At 42.1% G+C, this 23,447-nt stretch overlaps 1 long non-coding RNA gene across 2 annotated transcripts; it reads right to left on the minus strand.

Moving 5' to 3' along the window:
- Window positions 1–2,089: 2,089 nt before the first annotated feature.
- On the minus strand, window positions 2,090–23,202 carry LOC140453632 (uncharacterized). 2 transcript variants are annotated; one of them, XR_011952446.1, is made up of 4 exons: window positions 23,058–23,202; window positions 18,744–18,842; window positions 5,633–6,282; window positions 2,090–3,749 (listed from the first exon to the last, which is right to left on the minus strand). It is a non-coding gene; the product is annotated as an uncharacterized lncRNA (long non-coding RNA). The 2 variants fall into 2 exon arrangements; XR_011952445.1 differs by lacking the exon at window positions 2,090–3,749 and having other exon boundaries at window positions 5,089–6,282; window positions 23,058–23,200.
- Window positions 23,203–23,447: the final 245 nt, after the last annotated feature.

Here is a 23,447-nt window from a genome sequence, read left to right on the forward strand (position 1 = left end):
ACAAACAACATTCTATTGCTAAGTTATTTAATGATGGGAAATTCAGAGAAGTAACCAATCTCAATGATGTACTTTCCTTGTGCACAGTGAAGACGTCTGTTTTCATCATCAACCGAACATTGGGTGGAACATTATGTGGATGTAGAGACTCCCCTGACTGCTGGGGTTGATGCATTCAGTTTGCCTAATATTCATTTACAAATTATTGAATGCTCTGATTCATTCCTGGCCATTACACAAATTCACATACTATCTATCTAGTGTGTTCCTTACCCATGTACAACTTGTGTAACATGGATTTGATATTCCGCTGTAATTCCTTTAGTACTAAAATTTGTTTGTCCTTGAAAATGCTTCTTGTGAAATATTAAGTTTGTTTCTATGACAAAATGAACAAATCTTCTCAGGAAATTCCCTGGATAATGCTCTTTGTAACTCTTGTAGTTGCTAATCTTTGGTAATTGCTGATTGTAACTGTTCACGCTGACAAAAGTGTATCAGAGCTGCCTTGAGAAAGTTTACAGTTTGAACTGATTTGTTTGCATCATGCGTAATCTGTTCTAACACAGTGAGTGCAGTTTGAATCTCATGAGTTTTGACAACACCAAGATCTACGAATACTAGCAGTTCTGCTATTGCTGGACCATTGATATCTGCCAAGTAAAAGATCTTGAGAAGCCTAAGATAAGCTTGCACATTGGCACTGCCATGTGATTTTTCCAATGCACGGGACTGATAATCTGCTATATGCTGTGAGACTGTCTCTTACAGGCTATAGCAAGGAGCATCACTTGCAAAAGTATGTCTTTTAGGACGTGTAGTGGTAATGTAGTGGCATAAGCTCCTGTGTCAATTTTACCTTTAGAGAATGCCAAGTTGCCTTTCCAGGGCATGTGATATTAATGGTTGTAAAAGTCTCTAATCACCTTATACCATCAGTATAGCATCTGAAGTTAACAGTAAAGGAAACCTGATTTTTTAAAAAATATGTCTTTCATATGATTGACTCTGAGCCTTGTAGATGTGTTTGCGTACCTTCTTAACAAATTCCTTGCTGCCAGTGATAGATATTGAACTGTCTTGTTGGTCATGTGTTTTGTTCTCGGGTCTGGTCTGGTCTTTGGAACCACATTTCCTACGCATACCTCGTCAGTATTCCTTGGTGCCACTATATATCTCAAAAAGTTGAACACCTTTTGGGTGGGTGTGACAGCTGCATTTGTTACAAGTCTTATTGGTTTGGAGTCCTTTGCGGACTGTATCCATAATGTTGCTTTTATTTACAGCTTCACTGCTGGAAATTTCTTCAAGCTTGAAAAAACTTAGACTTCAATCAGAAAGAATTAGCTCTGTCTTCTGTACTCAGAAATGGATAGTGTTGATTGTCTGAATTCTTTGATTTCCAGGGCTATTATCAAATTGACCTTCAATTAGGTTTTCAAAATATCTGCCACTCAGACTTTGGAATCTTTTTTGTAAGTGGCCATTGCTGCTATCCATTGTGTACTTCTTGCTTCCAGCAGTGTAGATGCACCTAATGCAGTAATATGTATGTTATTTTCCATAATGTCAGGACAAGATGTAGATAGCATGGTATTGAAGAAACTAACAGATCATTTATTGCAGCTCATTGTGATAAACAAAATCAGATTCAAAGACACTGAGGTGTTTGAGCTAACATTAAGCTATTTGGTTTCATCAGCATGTCTTGCCTCAAGTGGCCCAAATTAAGATGGTGTCAGGGACCTTTCATACATACAGGTTACATGCTCTGATACTGTGATGATATCATGACCATGTCTTTTAAAAGAATACTGATGCACTGACCACAAAGCATAGTTTTAATGAACTACTTTGGTACTGCAGATGACCCAATGGATGTTGACCTTCTTTGGCTTTTTTGGATAGAAGAGCAGTTTGTCACAATTCAGGACAATGTGTAATATCTCCCTAGGGAGTAATGCCAATTATATTTAGGATTAAAAAAATCAACAAGCATCCAAAAGCTGTCATTTAATTTTCTTTAAAAAGAGTAAAGTTCTTAAAGATAACATCAGAATGACTAAAAATTCTACATAATCTAGACCATGGATCCGTAACAAAAAGGTTTATACATGTTAAATGTATATAATGTAGAGGTGATCTAGAATCAATCTGGGTTTGATATGCTAATACAGTTTCCCTCTGCACAGCTTCAGCCAGATCTACTGAGTTTCTCTTGTACTTCTGTTTATACTATAGATGCTGAACCATGTGTAGCATTTTGGAACTAGACAGAGGACCCCAGTCAAAAATAGTCCAAAGCAGTTTCTCCCATATTTTTCTCTAAATGGTTTAAAACTGAAAGTGTGACCTGGAAAAGCAGGTGTCAAGAGAGACAATCACTTATTAATAGGGCCTCATTACGAAGGTGCTGGAGAGACAGGTCACAGGACTGAATGAGACACCTGTTGCCAAAGGCAGCTGGATGACTGTACTCTGTAACCACTTGATTACACAACAAGAAGCTAAGTGAAATTATTCCAAATTAATATAGGTCAAAAAATAGAAATTAGTGAGAGCAGTATCTCTGTAAATCACCGTGACTATGTTTTCATGGTTTTAATATCACAGTTGGATGCTCATCCAGTTCACATTATCGCCTGAATGCCTTGATAATGAATCTGCCTTTCCAGCACACAACCATTTACTGTCTAATTGCTGCCGACCATATCTTGCTCCATGAACTATTGTCAGAGTCTTTGTTATATAATGTGTATCTTGAAAGCCACAAAGCAAATGGTGGAGTACAAAGGGGCACATTAAATAACTATTTACATACTTTGTTAAAGACAAGATGTTTCTGAAAGGTATAATTGCTGGCACTTTTGAACTCCCTTTAAATATGGCAAAACACTCTCTAACTAAAACAAGACAATTTCACTGTAAAGTGTAATTTCTAAAGTTATTTTTATAATTGGTTAATTCTGGTGGAGCTAAATTCTCCAAATTATCAGCTAGAAATCTTTCACATCTAGACTAATAATGGTTTCCTTATGTTGTTCAAATGTTTGATGTACTAAATATGTCTTTTATTTAATAATCAAATTTATTTATTCTCCGTGAATCAACTTGGAAGTTCTGCAGAAGAAGCATGTCATAGTTTGACTTTATAATGTCCCCTGAAAGCCATGTGTGCATCATATAGGCTTTAATATCATTCAGTCAACTTCCTCACGTGTGCAGGGTTAAAGAGTGCCAGTGAGAGGCTAGAAGATTCTCACAAAAAAAATTACATAATGTCCACTAATTGGATATTAACAGAGTGGAAACCATCTTGAAACATGTCAGAAGTTTGTGGGTTCAAGTCCCACTGCAGATACTTGTCTGTATAATTTGGGCTGACACTTCAGCGCAGTGGGAGTGCTAGTGCCACATTGTCAGAAGAGCTTTCTTTCAGATGAGTCATTCAATCATCGGACCTTCCAGCCAGACTGCAAAAGATGCTAAGAAGAGGATTACTTCCAAGAAGAGCAAATGAGTTGGTCCAGATTCCTCCCCAACATTATCTCACAGCCAACAGAGATCACCTGGGCATTTCTCCCATTGTAAGTTTGGCAGCCACACTCATTATGGCAATGGCTCAACTTGAGAATACTTCATTGGTGTAAAGCAATTTTGATGCTGTTTCTTTTAAGGTTATGAATGATGCTAGATCACTGCAACTGCTTTTCTTTGTGCCGTTCACAGTTTATGGGAGACGTAAGAAACTGGCAGAAGGGAATTGGGCAAAGGTAAAAACAAGTGTTAGCAATCCTGATGAGATCATTTCAAAACAATTTCCAAACATTCATTAGGTCATTTCTCTGGAGGGGGGAGCGCAGTTCCCTGTGGTTCAAGTGGGTTTGTGAATTCACAGGAGCATGATGTCAATTGTGGTTTTATGCAGAAATATGAGCTAATTTCTCAAGTTGCCAAGCAGATTTTGTGTGGCTGTTCAGGGCAAGGTAACATTCTTTCATGAGAGTGGCTATACTTAATTGCTCAGGAATCACCACTGGAAACAGAATGTTGATCCAAACAGGCTCTGTGGTTCTTACAATAATTCTTCATCACATGTGCCCTCTCTGACCCCATACCCATTATCTTCAATCACCTATGGTCTCTGCTGCAGTCCTGATAGTGCACTTCATAGTGTCTTAACCCTCCACGTGAAAAGCTTGCTCCTGTTGTCTCATCTAAATCTTTTGTGTTTAGACTTGCAACAAACTCTTCATTTTCAAGACCTCCCTTTCACTGAAGTAGCACAGTCCCAGTATTGAGAGTGTCATGGTGAAAACGTACAACAGGCCAGGCAGCATCTGAAGCGCAGGAGAATCGAAGTTTCAGATATAAGCCCTTCATCAGGAACCCAATATTGACTAGGAGGTGGGGTGGGGGTGGGGAGGTTAGGGCTGGGGCTGTGGGTGGGGAACAGGTTTGTGTCTGGAACAACCGAAAAGGCCAGCAATGCATGGTTGTTGTTCCTTTCTCACCTGGCAACTCGCCAGGCTAGGACACGGGGTAGCCCTGAGGCAGGAAAGGCAGCAATTGATGGTAAAAACAATGACTGCAGATGCTGAAAATCAAATACTGGATTAGTGGTGCTGGAAGAGCACAGCAGTTCAGGCAGCATCCAGCGAGCAGCGAAATCAACGTTTCGGGCAATTCCTGATGAAGGGCTTTTGCCCGAAACGTTGATTTCGCTGCTCGCTGGATGCTGCCTGAACTGCTGTGCTCTTCCAGCACCACTAATCCAGCAATAGATGGTGTCAGCCAAGGATCGTTAGTGATTGATTCCAGCTCTCAAGACACCAGGCTTGTGTGTAAGATGGTAAAAACAATGACTGCAGATGCTGAAAACCAAATACTGGATTAGTGGTGCTGGAAGAGCACAACAGTTCAGGCAGCATCCAACGAGCAGCGAAATCGACATTTCGGGCAAAAGCCCTTCATCAGGAATAAAGCTCCCTTCTCTAGCTTATCTCTCCATGCTTCAGGCTCACTGCCTTTATTCCTGATGAAGGGCTTTTGCCCGAAACGTCGATTTCGCTGCTCATTGGATGCTGCCTGAACTGCTGTGCTCTTCCAGCACCACTAATCCAGTAATTGTGTGTAAGATGGCTTTACGAACTGGCCGTAAGAGGATGCCTGCCTCATAGCACATGACTGACAAGCCAGTATATTTTGGACAGTATTACATATTTATCCTAAACATAGTACCTGACATGATTCTTACATGACATCTGGTCCCAGCATCATTATCTGATCTCTGTCCTCTTCCACTAAAGAACTACTCATGTAGGTAATGAGATGAATGTTGGGCCACCTGTCTTGGCTGTCTCTACCCTGTTGTCAGTTATTTTCTCCTGAAATGAGACCAAGGGATTTACTGATCGAGATGAAACTGGCTGGCATGAAGCTGTTTTGTGGGGGAGTGTGGTGAAATATCTCAATTGGGTAAGAGGCACAGAGGTCATGTAGTCTGGAGGATTGGAATGGGAGAAGAAAGGTGGTGCATACAATAGTAAGAGTGGTGCACCACAGGCCTTGGTGGGTGGATCGTAAAGGTAGATTAAGTGTGAGGAAATAGATTAAAGATAGTAGCACTTACTCTTGTGGAATGCCATTACATTTCTTGTGGCATTGCTGAGTGTTTCTGCAGACTGTGAGCACCACACTAATCTGGATGGCAACATCAGACCTGGTTGCCAGGGTTTGGTGCTGAACTCTCCTCTGGCAGCTCTGAAGAAGAAGCCATCCTTTCTCTGCACCACCCCACCATCAGGACCTTCAGGTCCCTGTCACCAAAGCAAGGGGCTAATGTCCCTTTCTCAGCCACCTCAAGGGAAATTCTTCATTCATTGAAACAATGAAGGGCAGCTCCAGACTGACAGTACATAACCTGGTACACAGCTTTAACAAGAAAACGTTACACAGTTTTAAAAACAGTTCCAGTGCTAATCCAGGGAGGTCTCGGCAGTAGAGTCATAAAGTCATTCAGCACAGAAACAGCCCCTTTGGTCTAACCAGTCCGTGCTAACCACAATCCCAAACTAAACTAGTCCCACCTGCCTGCGGTTGGCCCATATTCCTCCAAAGCTTTCTTATTCACGTGCATATCCAAATGTCTTTTAAACATTGGAACCATACTTATATCTTCTACTTCCTCAGAAAGTTCATTCCACACAGTGGCAAATACTTCTCCAGTGCTATGTGTGAAAAGGTTGCTAGAGGTGTGTGGTGCATAGCTTCAGAAGTGGGCTGTGGAACAAAAAAGAGAAAATCTGTTAGAGCTCACACAGGGAAACCTTTCATGAAACTGCCCAAACATTGAGGTGAAATTCAGTCTTATTTCTCTGCTTCATTGGTGAATTAGAGAACATATCATATTCAAGTGGATTTGGAAGTTTCAAACACTTTATCCTTTATTTTGTTCATAGAGAGTGCTGCTCTTGACAGCATCTCAGCAATACACATCTGTTTCTCTTATTTGTCTGTCACATCCAGATGATATCTCTGTAAATAGGGTAACAATTTTAAAGGCAAGAAGGAGTAGATAACAGCAGCTTGAGTAAAATACTTTGAAGTAATTTGTGGCCTGGCTCCACTGTCACTTTTTCTCTTACCAGTAAGAATTGATTAAAATATTCCTAAGGAGAAAGTGAGGACTGCAGATGCTGGAGATCAGAGCTGATAATGTGTTGCTGGAAAAGCGCAGCAGGTCAGACAGCATCCAAGGAACAGGAGAATCGATGTTTCGGGCATCAGCCCTTCTTCAGGAATCAAGGGCTGATGCCCGAAACATTGATTCTCCTGCTCCTTGGATGCTGCCTGACGTGCTGTGCTTTTCCAGCAACACATTTTCAGCTAAAATATTCCTAAGCTAAGACTATGCAAAGGCACTCTTTCTCAATGTGAATATTATGTCATTCTATTTGCATTCACAGGGTGAACTCATCATCTTTGTCACAATACTTTAGCTCTGGCATTACCATCATTAGTTACTTGATTTTAGAGAATGCTGCTTCTTGTTCTAAGCCCCCAATTTCATTGCATGTCCTTGGCAGTGAGTGCTGACATACATCACTCTCTGATGCAACTCCAAGCATAACATTGAGGAGGGAGGGAGGGGAGGAATGATCAGATAGGAGTAAGTACATTAGGAAAGTCATTTGATTGCAAGGAGTGGAAAATAGATCAAAGCAGCAAGAGGGACGGAGGGGAGGGGGGAAGCATTCCTAGACCATCAGTAATGCTGTAAAAATCACTTAGCTGCCGCAGCCAATCATTCTCTTTTCCCTTTCTGCCTAGGTTCCTGGTTGACAGAGGAAACCCAACCCTCAACTGTTCAAATTCAGGTGGTTTTGGGTGGGTTACTCTTCAGAGGGTTGGTGTGGACTTGTTGGGTCGAAAAGCCTGTTTCCACAGTGTAGGGAATCTAATCTAAATCTAATAACTACGATAATTACAGTGTGAGTTTTCTAGAGCAATTTGCTCAAATAGCCTTCAAACCTGCCCAGTTATATTGAAAGTATATAAGCTTCCAGTGGGTTTGTGTTGGGTTTCTTATATTTACCAGTTTAATGTCCCTTCTCCTCAGTAGAGGTGGGGGGGGGGGGGGGTGCACGGGGGTTGGAGTGGCAGAGGTGTGGCTAGGATGAGGTTAATTAAAATGATTCCCAATGTTACTATCCATTTGTGTCCTAAATCTTGATAATATTAGGTTTTCTATTAAAAAAAACTTCAAAATTTCCTATAAGCTTGAACAAAATAAGCTTAATGTTTCTCCCAGTTTTAATTTTTATTTCTTTATAATCCTTGTAAATTTTGTGGATCTGGACTGTACTCCTACAAAGGTTTTAACTGTACAATTCTTAACTTCATATTTAAATCTCACTATGCTTTTTCATATTTCTATAATCTTCTACAGTCAAGGAATGGCATGGTGGCTCAATGGTTAGCACTGATGCCTCACAATGCCAGAGACCTGGCACCTGTCTGTGTGGGAACTGTACCTTCCCCCTGTAAATGGGTTTCCTGCAGGTGTTCTGGGTTCTTCCCACAGTCTGAAGATGTGCTAGTTCGGGGGATTGGCCATGCTAAATTTCCCATAGTGTCCAGGGATGTGCAGGCTAAGTGGATTAGCCATAAGAATTACAGGGATGGAGCAGGAAGCTCATCAAAGGACTTGTGTGGACTTGATGGGCCAAATGGCCTATTAGGGATTCTAATGTAGCTCAGTGACAGAAATGTTGGTCAGCCATCAGGCCATGGAATGTTGAGTGGGGGATTGGAAGCCACATTCAGTGCTCAGAGGGTTAACTTGATTGTACCAAAAAAAAACACCAGGCCTAGAAAACCATAACAGGCCTTGGAGCAGATTCAGAAACCGTAAATGGTTTTGGCAGATGTCCCATCGCTAAAACATGCATTAACCTCTGCACTGCTCACCAAGCTGTGTCTTCATTGGAATTGAACAGCACTAGCAGTTTAAAGGTTAACTGGATTTTTCTTATTTCCTCCGATAAGGATTTGTCATTATGGATGAGCCCATAAGAACATTGTCTCACATTAATGCAAATTCTGTGCTTCATTCATCATTGTTATGACTTCAGGAAAACCCACACTTAAATCAGACACTTTGCATTCCAATTCTGTACACAAGTACTCATTCTATTTTAGCACTTTGAAGATGGTAATCAGTTAATGAGAGGACTGAGTGTGTGATAAATTCATTTGACCTTTCTTAATAACTATTCTCTTTCTTGTGTCTCTGAATAGATGGGGTATCATTCATCATGTTTACTGATTTCTAAAAGATACTTAATCACTTGTCTTTCCTTTCACAAATTGATTGTCAAAACTCTGCCATGTCTCAATCAGCCAGTTTGATCCTTTGGTTCTGTCTTTCATTTTTGCATTATCTGTAGCCATACCTCTGCATGCCTCAGCCTGTGCAGTTCTGTTCACTGAAGTTACTGGGCAACATGTTATAGGCCTAGTGAGTGTGAACCTTGTTACTTCCATGGTAGAAAAGGACTATTAATATTTAACTTCCAGTACTTGACATTAATACCTGACACTTTCATGGACTAAAAATGATTTTAAAAAGGACATTACTGACCTAAAATGGCTACCGTCCTCACCTTACAAGCCCAGGCAAATCACATGGAAATATGAAAAATGTTTACATTGGAATTACAATTTTAATTTAAAAGCATTGAAACTTGGTGGGGTGTTAAGAAATGCACAGCTCCTGTTTTACTCACACTTTCATATTGAGTCATGAAACGTTTCCTACAACAATGGGATGAAACAATGACACACACTTCAGGATCTGCAAAGGAGACACACATCAACAGCAGTCATTGAGAAACAAAGTATAGAGAAAGCAACATGGATTGATAAGAGCAAGGATACTGAAAGCTCTTCCCTCCCTGCTTCTCTCAACCACTGTCAACTTTAGAAACTAGCTGATCAAAAAGCAACTTGGAGAAACCACTGTTCATTGAGAAATCAGTGTTTCCTGCAAGCTTCACCACTCTTAAGGAAACAGGATACCAGCTGAACAGCTGCAAACCAAGTTTTACTCTCACAATGCAATATCTCTAAATTCTTTTCATTGCGATTGCCTTTACCTTCCTGTCTTTACTAAAAATCTCTTCCCTATTTCTTTATAAGTTTATTACCTGAGTTAGTGTATGTGTCGGATGCTGTTTTCTTAACTTTCTCCTATGTAATAGGGAATTAGTTGCCACTTCGTTTCACTCAAGAAAACCTTAGAATTCACCCTCCTTCATTTTCAGCTGGTTCACTTATTCTAATCAAAGTGTGATTGCTACATGTTCAAATAAAATTGTTGTAACCATTCAAGGAAAGGTAAGAACAGAGTTGATCTTCCACCTAGCTTGGTTGCAACAATATGGAAAGCTGTTGGCATCTAGTGCAACATTTGAGGGTTATGGTCCAAGACTGCAATTCTAGTTTGTATCCCAGTTTCTGCTCGGCAGTCATATAAATTGAAGTAAGTGAGGTCTACAGATGCGAGAATGAGAGTCAAAACGTGTGGTACTGCAAAAGCACAATCAGGTCAGGCAACAGGAACAGAAAAGTCGACATTTCAGGCATAAGCCCTTCATCAGGAACGTGGAGGGGCATGAGAGATAAATGGGGGCAGTGGGGCTGGGATTTGGGGGAAGGTAAGTGGAAAGGTACAAGGTGGGTGCAGGTAGAGGGGTGATTGTGATAGGTTGGTGGGGAGGGTGGAGTGGATAGGTGGGAAGGAAGATGGACAGGTATGGCAAGTCAAGAGGACGGTGCCGAGTTGGAGAGTTGGATCTGGAATGGTTCAGAGCCTCTGTTCTTAGTCTTCCCATCATGTATTGTGCAACAATGAACAAAATTCATCAGTTACCAGGAAGTCTGGCCTGAGCTTACAATAAGACCTGATGAACTGACATGATGAACAGAAAGGGACGGTAATGCTGCGTTAGTTAAACTTAGCTGGGAACACAGTGTTGCTGGACTTCAGAGGGAGGATGGAATTTGCCAAAGGCTCTTGCTGGTAAGACTTCAGCATTAGTTAGGGTTGCACTGTAACACACTTGGCAGTCTGTCAACGCTTACTAAGTTCAAACATAACAATTGGCTACTTGTTGAGATAAGAGTGAGGTTGAATCTATGGAATTCTACTCCCACAAGAATTCAGCCTTGTCTATAAGAGGAGGCAAGAGGCCTTGAACAGATGGATGTGGTTTGGTGGTCACTGCTGCCCTCTCCTGATTACTCAGGCTAACAGCCTCTAACGTTAACATGAGCGAATGTTCTTGGGTGCAACTTCATCTGTATAAGTGAATGGGTCTTCAGTGAGTTCAAAATCAGGCCAAATGACTGTATTCCTCAAAAAGTGTATTTTTATACATTCTGCCACACAGCAGTTTTAATTTCAGCTGGGAAGAACTTTACCACGTTGATTTAAAACCATACGATCTATATTTAACTTCTGGGCCAGATATCTCTCCTGCCTGCCAACCGTTTCCCAAGAGGTGACTGTGATATTTTCCCAGAGGGTCTCTGCTGGCATCATGTGGTATTTGCCACTTTGCCCAGCATGTGGTATTAGGTAAGTTATTTGAAGTAGATCACTGCCACCAATTGCCCTTTATCCAGGCTTTGTATTGGGCTTTATAGTGATTAGGAGATACACCATGCAAAGTGTCGACAAAAGAGGCAATGTTTCTAGATAGCGAGAAGGTTTATTGCATAATAGCAATAAGGGCAACTATATATGGTGAGGCATTATTACTAGGACCTTAGAGTGCTCACACAATTACATCTACACGCTCTGACAGCTAAAGAACAACTCTTTGTGTCCACTCACAGAGTATGTGGCATCAGTAGAATAGATGGAGCAAATGTAAAATGAACAGTAACCCTTCCATTATTTAGTGCATGAGGTGAGCTGACTAACATAATGGTCCTTCACTATGAGGATGCAACATATTGAAATAATATTTGTACTCAGCATCAATCAGGTATGATAAACTATTTGCTTTTTTCTGTTATTCTCCTCCTGTAAAGTAAATTCTGAACAGACTAATCCAGCTGCTCCTGTATCTTTCTGGACGAGATGATAATCTGTGAAGCCAAAGATTCAGCTGAATCCATGAGAGTAAACTCAGATTTTTCCTATTCCATGACATCAGAATTTTGGCCTATTGACAGCTATCAGATGAGGAATAGCCTGTCCTATATTTTCTTACATTCTCATTTTACCACTTTTCTCCCTATCTTTCCAAAAAGATTTGATTGGATTTGTTATTGAACACAACTGAACAGGCAGTACTCCTTTTCCAGTACATTGTATACCTGGCCATTATACGTGTGCTTTGATAGACTTCACAGGTAGACTATCCAACTGTGGAAGGCATCACACTCAAGTCTGATCCTTTGCTTACCCAGCTAAGCCAATGCTTCCACTAAAAAAAAGCTCAACAACTCTGAGGCCAATTGTGAATTAAACCAGAAATTGTCATTTCCAGCATCTGCAGTCCTTGTTTTTACCATATATTGTATAGCCCCATGGGACCTCTTGCATCCATAGACGTGCAAACCAAAAGACAGAACCTTTGACAATGCAGCATCCCTGAGTATTGCCCGGGGAGTCACACCAAGTCTTAGAGCAGGACTTGAATTCACACCCATCTCATTCAGAGGTGAGCCTGCTCCCAGCTGAGCTACAGCAGACAAGTGTTTTGTAGCTATGGTTAGAAATTGGCACTTTCTTTGATGAACGCACTATGCTCAGTTCCATTTCACATGATTTCAGATATCAAAACATTCTGTGCCTGCTTGCAGTGATATCTGCATTTTATTCTGGCTTGCGATCCATGGCATCTGCTATTCACACCAGACAAGTGCCAGGTCATGACCATCTCCAACAAGAGACAGACTAATTATCAGAACCAGCCTGTGATTGGTGGAGCAGTGAACTGACTAAGATCTGGAGCCATGGCACTGGAATTGCAACCAGGACTGGGAACCGTAGACTCTCAGGTAGACTCTGTCTTGGGGAGTAGGGGAAGGAGTTGAGAGTTGCACCATGAGCAAGAAGACAATGAGAGTCAGGTGGAGGAGTGGAACTGTTGAGTCATGTCATGATAGTGAAGAGGAGGGATGTTAATCTGGCTATTGGGTCTTTCTGACAAATCTTCCTTCCCAAAATCATTTGACATCGATTGGCTTCTCACTACCCTGATTGGTCGCCCTATAGAATCCCTTTTTGGCAATTTGATCAGGACACTCCTATTACGGATTCCATGGGTGTATTCTCTTGAACCCTCCACTTCTGTGCACATGGCTGAATGCGAATTCACACTCAGAATAATTAATTTTTAATAAATCACTATTCGTCAAATCGCGTTAAGACTCTCCAGAAAAAAAGAACTTGATCACTTTCATGGTGAAAGGTTTGCTGGTGAGGTAATAGTCCTCATGGAAATGTTGGGAATGCAAAGCCTTGAAGTTCCATGGGGCTGAGTAATACTGAAAAAGAGATGGGAGCAGATAGAGAACAGGGTAAGGAGTGAGGAAGAGGGAGGGGGGAAAAGGATGAGAAAGAAAACCAAGACAGATAAGAATGTGGAGCTGTTGAAAGGGAGACTGGGAAAGGGAAAAGGAGGTAATAAGAATCAGAATGGCAGCCTGGGGCACAGGAAGAGAGACAGAGAGGGAAAGGAGAAGGTTGCAAGAGACTGAGGTGGAAAAGAGGGAGGGGAGGACATGAGAGAGGAGAGAGGTATTGAGAGACACAGTGGGAGAGAGGAGTGAGGGATAGTGAGGAAAGGGAGAGAGCAAGACACTAAGTGGGAGGGTTTGGTGCTGATGGCTGTGGACAGGGATTGTGGGAACACAAAGTGAGACAGTGTTCCAGGCACCATCACCCTGACTATATTCCAGCCATTACAGGACACACCATGAGAGGTGTCAGCACTGTGGTAAACAGTCAGGATGAGCTTTTTCTGGGATCCCTTAACATTGACTCCAGACTCAGAAAAAGTTGTAGCATCAGATGAACATAGGCAAGATAACCTCCATCAGCTTACCACCTACTATGCACGCGCAGAAACACATAGACACACAAGCACACACATACACATGGGTGAGCAGGTGACTAACTGGATGAGTGTGTGTGTGTGAGAGATAGAGAGAGAGTGAGTGAGACTGAACTGGACCCCACTCTTCCCTCTCCAAAATCCTATCCACAAAGCAGGCTGTGAGAAGAGGAAACCCCAAGTTGAAAATGAATACACTTCACCCCCCACAACAGACCACCTTAGAATGCGCCCATCAGAGGCAACACAAGGCCAGCACTAATTAAACATAACTCATTAACTCATTCCCACTCACCACACCCTTCTCTAGTGAACACAAATTAGAATTGATTCTTTTTCTCTCTTTAGTTCTAATTCTTAATGAGAAAAGCAAGAATCTTCTTTGTACATTTGCTGCATTGCACATATTAATGGTCACTTCCATTAATGGCTTATTTACAGTATTAATTTATTGCTTTTGATTACTTTCTTCATGAAGTTGATGTTTACTGTTCCAGCATCCCTTACCTTTTTGAAGACACCCGGAAAGGAGGAGAAAACTTGAAATGTGATCCTATGCAAAACTTCGGATGGCCCCAAGAATCAAGCTGCAACACAGCAACTCGCCAAGGCTCCTTTGACAGCATCTTTCAAACATGTGACCTCTAGCATCCAGAGGGACAAGGGCAACAAATGCATAAGAACAACATCACGTGCAAGTTGTAATGATTGCCTAAATCTGATTATGGACTACATTGTAACTGGACTCAATTATCCCACTCTGCCGAGGTCATGGAAGTCCTGGGCCTCCTTCACCGCCGCTCCCTCACCACCAGACGCCTGGAGGAAGAACGCCTCATCTTCCACCTCGGAACACTTCAACCCCAATGCATCAATGTGGACTTCAACAGTTTCCTCATTTCCCCTTCCCCCACCTCACCCTAGTTCCAAACTTCCAGCTCAGCACTGTCCCCATGACTTGTCCGGACTTGTCCTACCTGCCTATCTCCTTTTCCACCTATCCACTCCACCCTCTCCTCCCTGTCCTATCATCTTCATCCCCTCCCCCACTCACCCATTGTACTCTATGCTACTTTCTCCCCACCCCCACCCTCCTCTAGCTTATCTCTCCACCCTTCAGGCTCTCTGCCTTTATTCCTGATGAAGAGATTTTGCCCAAAACGTCGATTTCGCTGCTCCTTGGATGCTGCCTGAACTGCTGTGCTCTTCCAGCACTACTAATCCAGAATCTGCTTTCCAGCATCTGCAGTCATTGTTTTTACCTCTATTATATTCATAAATGATGCTGACAGAAAGTATTTTTTCATTAATATGATCAGAAGTAGGAACCTTGATTGGTTTTTATTCTACTCACAAATCTTGGAATGTAGGGACTATTGGTAAGGCCATTATTTGTTGCTCATCAGTAGTAGTCCAGAGAAGGTGTCAGGAGACAACCCCTTGAGCTGTTTCAGCCTATGTCATTAAGAATGCTCCTTATTTAAAGATCTAAGAGTTCAAACATAATCTTCCAGTTTCATGTACTGGGACTGACTCGGAACCAAACACTCTCCGGTGTGTATGACACATTGCTGCAGCCAGTGGTACTTTTGTCCGTTGTCACTGGAGGTTCTGCATTTCTTTTGCCATTTGTTCACAATATGTGGATGTTGTGGAAAGATCATCGTTTATTGCACAACCTTATTTCTTGAACTGCTGCAGTAGTGACACCCACAGTGCAGTTCCGAAGGGAGTTCCAGGAACTTGGCTGTGCAAAAGTGAGGGGACGGCAGTGTAGTGTGGTGTATGAGTTGGAGGGCAACTTGCACATGGTGTTGTTCCTATGCATTTGTTGCCCAAGCCCCTTTGAATGATAGAAGTCACATGTTTGAACGGTGTTGCCAAAGGAGCCTTGTTGAGTTGCTGCAGTGCATCCTGTATATCAGGGCTATCCAAACTTTTCACTTGGGGGATAGTGGGTACATTTCAATCTTTCTCATCGGGGTGGGGGAGTGGGGAATGGGGTGGTGGTGGTAGTTGTCAGTCTACTGAAAGATAAAGGTTGCCAGGACAGTGAATTAAATTTCATTTCTAAAAAAAATCAAATACAATAAATTGACAATTTAAGTTCACGCACAGTCTCCTGGGTCCTCCTGCCTGTGACTGTTAGATAATTAGTCAAAGCGGTTCACTTATTGCCTCTTGCTGTTTGTTCACCTTTAATTTTGCTTTTGCAATACTTAACTCTGAATATAATTTTGTATCCCAAAGATAACAGCAGTAAGGCTAGTTTCATGATATATACTTGTGTTTATAATAGATTCTTTTTATTTCAATTTTTTGCATGCATCCATTTTATAAAGAATCATTGACTTAGAGCCTCATTGTCTCCTTCAATTGAATAAAGCTTAAAAATGTGTTGCTGGAAAAGCGCAGCAGGTCAGGCAGCATCCAAGGAGTAGGAGAATCGATGTTTTAGGCATGAGCCCTTCTTCAGGAATGAGGTGGGTGTGCCAAGCAGGCTAAGAAAAAAGGTAGGGAGGAGGGACTTGCGGGAGGGGCGTTGGGAATGCGATAGGTGGAAGGAGGTTAAGGTGAGAGTGATAAGCCGGAGAGGGGGTGGGGGCGGAGAGGTCAGGAAGAAGATTGCAGGTCAAGAAGGCGATGCTGAGTCCGAGGGTTGGGACTGAGATAAGGTGGGGGGAGTGGAAATGAGGAAGCTGGAGAAATCTGAGTTCATCCCTTATGGTTGGAGGGTTCCTAGGCGGAAGATGAGGCGCCCTTCCTCCAGCTGTCATGTTGCCATGGTCTGGCGATGGAGGAGGCCAAGGACCTGCATGTCCTTGGTGGAGTGGGAGGGGCAGTTGAAGTGTTGAGCCACGGGGTAGTTGGGTTGGTTGGTGCGGGTGTCCCAGAGGTGTTCTCTGAAACGTTCCGCAAGTAGGCAGCCTGTGTCCCCAATGTAGAGGAGACCACACTCGGTGCAGCGGATGCAGTAAATGATGTGTGTGGAGGTGCAGGTGAATTTCTGATGGATATGGAAGGATCTTTTGGGGCCTTGGAGGGAATTGAGGGGAGAGGTGTTGGCGCAAGTTTTGCATTTCTTACTGTTGCAGGGGAAGGTGCTGGGAGTGGCCTCCTCTACATTGGGGAGATAGGCAGCCTACTTGCGGAACATTTCAGAGAACACCTCTGGGACACCCGCACCAACCAACCCAACCGCCCCATGACTGAACACTTTAACTCCCCCTCCCGCTCCGCCAAGGACATGCAGGCCCTTGGCCTCCTCCATCGCCAGACCATGGCAACACGACGGCTGGAGGAAGAGCGCCTCATCTTCCGCCTAGGAACCCTCCAACCACAAGGGATGAATGCAGATTTCTCCAGCTTCCTCATTTCCCCTCCCCCCACCTTTTCTCAGTCCCAACCCTCAGACTCAGCACCGCCTTCTTGACCTGCAATCTTCTTCCTGACCTCTCCGCCCCCAACCCCTCTCCAGCCTATCACCCTCACCTTAACCTCCTTCCACCTATCGCATTCCCAACGCCCTTCCCCCAAGTCCCTCCTCCCTACCTTTTATCATAGCCTGCTTGACAGACCCTCCTCATTCCTGAAGAAGGGCTTATGCCCGAAACGTCAATTCTCCTGCTCCTTGGATGCTGCCTGACCTGCTGCGCTTTTCCAGCAACACATTTTTAAGCTCTGATCTCCAGCATCTGCAGTCCTCACTTTCTCCTTCAATTGAATAAAATCAGCCTTGAAATAGCTTGATCCTAAATGCTCATTGAGCCTTGCTCCACAAAGGACAATAAACCCCTTCTCCCTATTGCTTGAGATGCACCACTCCACATCAAGTGTGGACTGAGGCAGATTTCCATGAACCACCACCGTTAATACACAGATTAAACTTAAGCTGTTACTGTCAATGAGCATTGCACTCTGACCACCTGAGCTAAATGACTCCCACATCATAGCCTCAGGTTCAACATATATCTGAATCTAAGGCAACATTCACCTGAAAGTAACACCAAAGCTAAACTCTAACTTGAATCAAGATCACTTTTACCAACATTCATTTGGGAAAGATTTCTGCTATAAACGCAGCAAGCATAGCAACAAGAAATTAGTGCTGAATACAAAGATGTTGCAACTGAGGATAAGGTGACTTGAGAGTTATGATGATACTGGAAGCAACGAGAATGGCACCGGAAATTACTGCAAGGCTTTTGGAACGTGACAAGAGGAGAGTACGACAAAAGTGATTAGGATAAGCAGAAACAGAATCAAAGGCTAAAAGCATGGACGCATCATCGTCCGTTCTGACGTATTCTGAGGGTTTATGGAGACGTCTGGAAGACAGGCAATGAAGCAAATACAAACAAATTTTATAGTTTGAAGTAATCCAACAGGCAATGGAGAAAAAGCTAACTTGTGGAAATCTTGTGAGAAAATCAAAAAGTGAGGCCCTGCAGCAGAAGCTGACCTCTGATTGCAGAATAACGGCAAAGAGGAGCTTGTGGCTGCATCAGGATACCAACCTCAGCCCAAATTATGGGGTTGCAGAAACACAGAATGATTTCAGCATTTATAAAGAGCACAAGGCAACCCTGGTAATGAGGTTGTGTGTGTTTTCAGTTATTTCACCTAAGAGCATTCAATACTGCAATCTAGGAGATTAGGCTTTCATTTGATCTGTCTATTTTAGTTACTCTCATGTTTATTTTTGTTGCAAACTCCCAGCACATTTGTGGCATAGGCTAGTGCGTTTTGGAATCAGACCAAGGCATGCTGGTCATTTTACAATACTAGTTAATTAGAACAGTCAGATCTGGTGTCATTAATAATTTCTTACTTGCAAATCCCAAATTCCTGCTGACAAACATTAAATAAACTCTTGGCAGTGTTCTGGTTAAATACGAGCAACAGGCAGATTGGGTCTGCCAGACATTTACAGTACATACCTGGCAACTTTGACAATGGGGTTTTCTTGTAAATGATGTGTGTTCTCTACAACTCCCCTACCGCCTTGCACCCCCCCCCCAAACCAACTTCTTTGTGACCATTACAGTAATTATCTACTTTCCCTCCATTTTGTCTCTTGGCTCAGTTACATCAATAGTGACTGCTTACCTCAGGTTTGAAGATTTGTTTTCTTTTTTCATTCCTAAGCCCAGGAGATTTACTCCTTGATTTTTGTCGACATCATTCATATATCCACCCCCAAGTAATCTGGAGAACAGATCAAGACAATGTATCACACAAACTTCTCACCCTTTCACCCTTGTTCTTACTCCAGCTTTATCTTCGACTTCTTCCTTACCCCTCCAACTTTTTCCTTTCTTTAGTGTAGAGTATCACATAAAGTAACATTCTGCATGGATGTCAATCACTAACAGTAGTATTGTACTATGGGCATACAAATGGGCACAATTCAGTGTTTATACCCAGCACTTTCACATGTACAATGTTCTGAATAGTTGTTTGGAACTGAAATCTTGTTCTGCATCCCTCCACAGCTTAGCAGACTTGTGACTAATTGTAGCTCTTGCTCTGTCCATGAAGGGCAGCTAATGTGCTTCATTTAAACACCAAACTATCAGGGAACCACTGGACCTTCACCTCCATGACAAAAAAACAACCTTAGGTTTAATACCTCCTTTTTCCCTGCTTAATGGATCTATCCAGATAAGGAAATAATAACTTAATGCTCGGTTCCAGCATCCATTGCCTTCATTGCTCAGCCTTTTGAGTACAGGAAAGTCATGTTGATGTTGTACAGGACATTGGTGAGACCTCTTCTGGAGTACTATATCCAGTTCTGGTCGCTCAGTTATAGGAAGGGTATTATTAAGCTGGAGAGTGTTCGGAAGAGATTTACCAGGATGTTGCTGGGTATGGGAGGCTTGAGCTAGAAAGAAGGCAGGATAGACTGGGATCTTTTCCAGGAGAGCACAGGAGGTTGGGAGGCGACCTTATAGATGTTTGTAAAATAATGAGGGGCATAGATTGAATGAATGGCAGTTGTCTTTTCCCTAGGATAGGGGATTTCAAGACTAACAGGCACATTTTTAAGGTGAGAGGAGAGAGATTTAAAAAGACATGAGGGGCACATTTTATTTTCACAGAGGGTGGTTGAATGAACTTCCAGACAAAGTAGTGGATTTGGGTACAGTTATAACATTTAAAAGACATTTGGATAATACATGAATAGGAAAGGTTTGGATGGATATGAGCCAGGGACAGGAAAGTGGGACTAGTCTAGTGTGAAATTATTGACTGCTTGGTCTGAAGGGTCTGTTTCCATGTTGTATGGCTCTATGATTCTATGGAGACTTTCAGAACAGGTACAATGACAAGGATACCATTCAGCTCACAACATCTGCATTGGTTCTCTGCAATTCCATTAGTACTGTTTACCCAACTTCTCCCTGTAACGCTACAGGTTCTTTCTTTTTAGATAGTTCAACTGCCATCCAAATGCTCCAACTGAATTGGTCTCCATCATGCTCTCAGGCACTCTGTTTAAATAAAAGTGCTACTGATTAAATCAATAAGGTAAAATAAGGCTTGACTCCTTGACCCCCTATATTCAGCCACAAATTTATTAATTTGCGTATGGCAACTGTGACATGCGAGGTTAGTTTTATGCACACAACGCTCATCCATTGGGAGCTGAATCAAGACTGTCATCCAGAACCCTTTTAGGAAAAAAATTATGAACTCTTGCAATGGAAGAAATAACGATTGGTCTTGGATCCAAGAGACTGGTCTGACACACAGGAGCAACATTTATCAAAATAAAACTGAAGCTTAGCACAATACCCACCATCCAAAAGACAGCTTTGGTGCCATCTAGTGGTTATTGAACAATTAAACCAACCACTGAAAACTGGAGGAGGAAAGAAGCACTGTATAAGCAAAGACCAAGAAATGTTGCTGACAAGTTCACCTGAAGAATTCAGTCGAACTCATAATTATTTTATGGAACTTTCTGAAACTGCTGAGGTTTTCCAGAAATCTGGAAGCACTTGCCTTTCCAATTGGTCCCTTATGTGGGTGTCACTAGACAATGCCTGCCACAGCTGACAGTTGGAGGTCTCCAGTGGTCCACTGGTAGTATCCCTACCTTTGAGTTGGGAGGTCAGGTTCAAGTCTCACCTGCTCTAGAGGTGCATAATAACATCACTGGGCAGTTTGATTAGGAAAACATTTTTTTTTAAAAAACTGACACCTGCATTTCTTTATTCAGGCATGCTTTTCAAATCTGGACGAAATTATATTCACCCTAAATATTAATATCATGCAAATTAAAATTATCATCACCCATAGATTTTTAGTTATGTTGAAGTGCATTCTGACATTTGATGTTATGATACAATGATAGAAAAAATCATTGGCAACAGACACAAAACAAAAATTAAAGTCACTGCAGTAATAAAAATCTGATGCCAAATAAAAAGGACAAATAGCTAGATCGGGAAGTAATTCTTCTCACAAAATGCAGTGGAACTTTGGAGCTATTGCTGCCAAAAAGCTGTCTTAAGGGCAGGGTTGGAACTGCCATTGGGCAAACTAAATGCTTGCCTTGAGCAGTTCAAGATTAAAGTGGTGCTGGAAAAGCACAGCAGATCAGGCATCATCTGACGAGCATGAAAATTGAAACGTTGATTTTCCTGCTCCTCGGATGCTGCCTGACCTGCTGTGCTTTTACAGCACCACTCTAATGTTGACTCTAATCTCCAGAATCTGCAATAGCCATGTCCGCCTAGTTGATTTTAACCTTACTGCGAATCCTCTTCCATGGATGCCTACCTTGAAGAATTTCTTCTCCTAATGAAGAGTTTTGCCTGAAACGTCGATTTTCCTGCTCCTCGGATGCTGCCTGACCTGCTGTACTTTTCCAGCACCACTCTAATCTTGACTCTAATCTCCAGTGTCTGCAGTACCCACTTCCGCTTGCCTTGAGGAGGTTGATTTGGGAAGCAGCAAAAAAAAAATGCAGCTTTTTAGATACTTTGGAACTGAAACACATCATTTCAGACAATTTGGTTTCATTGATGATGTTTCTTGAGTCAAACACCAGTGCGATTAAGATATGCTCTCAGTGCTGGTCCCTAAGTTAGCTCAGATTTTGTTAACTACAAAACCGGAGATTTTACAGATGTCTTGAAGTTTGTTAAAAGTATTTATTATGTACATTGCTGTAATATCACAAACTTACTCATAGTACAGGTCCAGTGCTTTCTGATATTGTTGTATATAACAGATTGACTGATCACAAAACACTAGGTACTGGGACACCACATGTTCTGATGGTGTGATGTTATGTAACTCTTGAAGGTGCATGACATGTCTGGTTTGGTCTAGACAGGACTAAAACATCATAATCCATATCCATGTCCACAGGGAAAGAATCTGCAATTTCCATCATCTTGAGGCATTGCCATGTGGTGATATAACATCCAGCACAAAGTCACCCAATCAAATTCAAACCTCTTTAAACATAACAGAAAAGCCAAGGGGACTCTGACTGGCTGGGATCCTGGTTGGCTGTGATGGCATTTATGGCATTTGAACATCACGGAGGGGTTGGCAAGTGTTTTTGCAATGGGAATGACAAGGGGTTTCAGGTCACTTTATTCCTCAATTGGTTGGTTTTTTTTTAGATTTACTGGAAATGTTCTTGCACTATTTCTACTGTGACCTAAAGTTAAACGGCAGAGCTTTATCCAACAGCCTACTCATTGCCTGGGTGTGCCATATTGACGATAAATTGTCCAATAATCAATTGCTCATCAAGATTGACTGGCTCTGTGGATTAGTCCATTCAAAATAGGAAAACACATAATCACTTCTGAAACTAATGCTACTGCAACTTAACTGACATCTGTGACTGCAGTTCGCACACTCACAGCAGACTAATAGCTGGGTAGATTTGCTATATTGTTCACACAGTGTAGATGGAACCCTTAAAGGCTAAATCTCCTCAAGGCAAAGTACAAGCAAAAGTGTGTAGTCACATATCAGTAAATCCCCAGTTAACCTGCTCCCTGAGCCTATTTCCAAGTTCCAGGAATTACTTTGGGGTATATTTCACATTTTCTTTTGTTAGGCAAGGACATTAAGAGTTAGGAGTTCAAGATAGGTTGGTGGAGTCAAAACACAGATCATGAATGGTTGCACAAGATTGAGGGACTTTGCTCCCATGTTCTTGAAATAATCATTGAAATTCAGTGCTGACATTAAAGTTAACAATTTATTTTAACAATTTCTGAATGTGACCTTGAATAAAACGTGTGCATATGTTGATTCACAAGTTAACAAGGTGAAAAGTATTCATTATGTGAAGACAGTTATTCACTGTGTAACAGCAGATAGTTTAATCTTTACTATTGATACTCATTGATTGTAATGGTCACCCAATTAATATATATGTTGTCTTACCTGGATGCTTCTCCCTGTAAAATGACTGTATAGTTCAAGGAGAAACTGCTGTTCCAGAGAAGACTGTGAATTCATGTCTCTGTGTACACGGGCGATTGTTCTCTCTTCCTCCACGGCCCAGAATAAAGATGAAGGAGGTAAAACTATACTGTGTCTCTGAGCACGTTGTTTCCACTGAGGGGGAGGGGGAGGGGAAATGGGACAACAGTTCAAAATTCAAACTCCTGGAACTCCCTTTGAACAGAGTGGGAGATTGCAGCAGTTCAGGGATGTTGCTTACCTCCTGAAGGGAAATTAAGAATGAGAAATAAATGTTGAGACTTTGACTTCCCCAGCACTGACTTCCTCACCTGAGTAGGGAAAGTATTCTTACACATTAGATAAATAAAA

The sequence above is a fragment of the Chiloscyllium punctatum genome, chromosome 27, assembly GCF_047496795.1.
Source record: "Chiloscyllium punctatum isolate Juve2018m chromosome 27, sChiPun1.3, whole genome shotgun sequence".
Lineage (NCBI taxonomy): Eukaryota > Metazoa > Chordata > Chondrichthyes > Orectolobiformes > Hemiscylliidae > Chiloscyllium > Chiloscyllium punctatum.